The sequence below is a fragment of the Ursus arctos genome, unplaced genomic scaffold (assembly GCF_023065955.2).
Source record: "Ursus arctos isolate Adak ecotype North America unplaced genomic scaffold, UrsArc2.0 scaffold_22, whole genome shotgun sequence".
NCBI lineage: Eukaryota > Metazoa > Chordata > Mammalia > Carnivora > Ursidae > Ursus > Ursus arctos.
Genome location: NW_026622897.1, coordinates 9,793,923 through 9,796,758, shown reverse-complemented (window position 1 = coordinate 9,796,758; position 2,836 = coordinate 9,793,923). Strand labels below are relative to the sequence as shown.

At 52.8% G+C, this 2,836-nt stretch overlaps 1 long non-coding RNA gene across 1 annotated transcript; it reads left to right on the top strand.

Moving 5' to 3' along the window:
• Nucleotides 1–479: 479 nt before the first annotated feature.
• Nucleotides 480–2,513, top strand: LOC123001377 (uncharacterized). Its single transcript, XR_006410200.2, has 3 exons — nucleotides 480–747; nucleotides 1,087–1,149; nucleotides 2,385–2,513. It is a non-coding gene; the product is annotated as an uncharacterized LOC123001377 (long non-coding RNA).
• The last annotated feature ends 323 nt before the right edge of the window (nucleotides 2,514–2,836 follow it).

The window sequence follows — 2,836 nt, the reverse complement described above, 5'->3', positions numbered from 1 at the left end:
TTAGTCTCCTGCTGGAACCAGGAGGACCACAGGAAGTGCTGCTGGGTCAGCGTAGACACCACGGACACTCAGGGCCTTGCAGAGGTCACCTTGTGCAGCCCCTGAGGTGGGCCAGGCCCAGCGGGTGAGGAGCAGTTCCCCCCCACCACTGACGGGCTTCAGAGGAGGACCGTCTGCTTTTCCTGGTAGGTCCTGAGCTCTGACTCCTGTTCTCGGAATATTCTCTGGGGCTTACTTCCTTCTCCCACATCTTCTGTCCTAAACATCCTTGGATTATGATGGTTTGTGGCCCATGAGCAAGGCCGAGTAGAGAAAAGCACAGTGTCCTTCACACCTCTCCTGGTCGGCGGCACCTGCTCCCCACCCCCCAACACAATAGGCGTCCAAGGCTTTCAGCCCTCGGGTCCACCTGGAACTCATGCGCACGACGCCGGTGGGGAAGGACTGAGTGTCAGAAGACCTGGACCGGGTCTCGATTCTGGGGCTGCCCAGCCTCCGGGCCCCAGTTCTGCCTCTGGACATATGAAGAGCATCTCCTGTCCTTCCCACCGACAGGATCATTAGGGAATCAAACAAGATGATGGGACTTTACACCTGGATCATGGGAAACCCGGCGGATGGGTCATTTTAAAGAGAACCTTTAGGTTTTGAGTTTTAAAGTGGTTTTGTTAAATCTAATGATGGGAGTTCAGACCACGGGAAGGAGAGAAATCTGGGGACACCAGGATTGCCAGACACAGGTCCTTGGTAACTCTGTCTACCTTCTCTGTCCTGCCGTGTGGGTGCCACAGGAGGGGGGAAGGGGAAACCAAGCTTGTGTTGTGCTGGGCAAGAGAGAGGCAGGTGGGGAGGTCACCGCAGTGTCTGGCTGGGGGCAGCATGCTCCTTGGAGCCCAGCCAGCCTCTGGGTCACATCACACAAGGTCACTGCACCTGCGTGGAGAATTTTCCAGCTATTAACAAAGCCACGGAGGCAATGCGTCGGTACAGTTCAGCCTCTAATCCCCAATTAAGGCACTGGGTCTTAGCTGCATCTGGCATCTGCTTGCCGATGGCGATTGTTTCTCACTCTCTCTCTTTTCTCAGGACAATTTCCAGTGGGGGGGCTCCTTCCCTCAGGTTCCCGGCGAGCAGAAACCTCTCTCCAAGGTGATGTCACAGAGCATGGGTAGGGAAACTTCTGGGTTCAGCCCAGCTTCCAGTCCTCCCACTTTCCTGACCCCCTGACTCCTCTCCTGATCTCTTTGGGGTCCCCACCCTGTGTCCCTCATGACCTTAGGCCATTTATTTAGAACGTACTCTGGCCAGGCACTTTGTAAATGCAATCATTTAATTTTCCAAACAAGCTTTGGAGGAAGAATGGCGCCCCACCTCCCTTGCATCAGAGGGACAGCATTGGGGGGGAGGGTCTTAGGAGGCCCAACTTGTTGCGGCCCCACCGATGGAAAAGGGAGGAGCTCAGACCTACTCTGGGTCTGTGTGACCCCAGTCCTTCACCGCACCAGGATGTGACAGGGGCCCTTCAGGGGCCAGGCTCAGGCAAGGAAGGGTGACCAATGGTCAAGCAGCTTATTACCGTAATGACTGCCGAGGTTTGGGGGCCAGTGGCCCAGCACTTAGTAGATGCCGGGTTTCAGGTTTCACATGAAAGGAGTACGTTCGGGCACCATGTGGGCACATTACTACCCATCTCCTTTAGCTTCGCAACAATCCTGCTAAGTAAGTAACCTGGCCCCCATTTCACAGATGAACAAACTGAGACCTAAAGAGATTAAGGCTATTCGTAGGGTGAAATACATGAAATTCCTGCCTCTGTAGGTATAATGTGGAAGAGTATCATGAACTTCGTATGGCTCAGCTTACTAATAAGACAGTCAGGATTGGAGCCCAGTTGTTGCTGAATTCCCTTATGGACAGCATAGCCTTCCCTTCGCAGTTTTCAAAGTGTAGGACAAAACAGAAGGGAATTGATTACAGGCAGAAGAGAACATGAGCCCTTCTAAACTTCTCCCTCAACCTTGGAAGGCCCTTTTCCTACTGTAAGGAGCACTGGCCTGGTGAGACTTTCTTGAACAGGGCCCATCTCTAAGGGCTGTTGGGCAAAAGCACACTGGCTGGACTTTGGGCTTGGAACAACCACAACCACATCGACAAATAAATAACTCTCTAAGTAGAAATGCCTGGGCAATGCCTGAGTAGATAGAATTTCTTGCATAGCATTGCTTTTGAGATGGGGCAGACTGGAGACAGGGAACCCTGAGGGGTAAGAGGGAACGGGCTGGGGTCTCGCCACATGCCTAGCCCAGACTCCACAGCAAGCACACCCCTCATCAGAGCTCAGCTCCTGGTTGTAGACATGTGACTGGGGTTAATTTGATTTCCAGGAGTGGACGACAGTTGGGCCAGCCTCATAATGCCACAGAAGTATATCCATTATTCACCAGCCATGAGAAAAATCAGCTTAGAAGGCAAAGAACGTGTTTCGTCTAACCCCTCACCCAAATGTCATAGAGGTAAGTGGCGTTAGAGCCTTTCAGATGTCAGAGATTTTCCTCCATTATGGATAAAGAAACTGAGACCGAGTGTGTACCCTGCCCCAGACCGTGCGCTCACCGACGGTGGGACGGGGTCCCCAGTGTCTGACAGAGTGCCTGACTCGTGGGAGATGCTTACACATCTGTTGACAAAAACATGCACAAAAATGCTGACAAAGGAGTAAAACTAGTGGAAGGAGATGAGAAGTCTCTTCCCCTGGCCTTCCCATGGCCATTCCCCCAGCCACGATGGCGTCTCCACGAGCACAGAGTACCTTGTTTCCCATCAGATTCCATGTTGT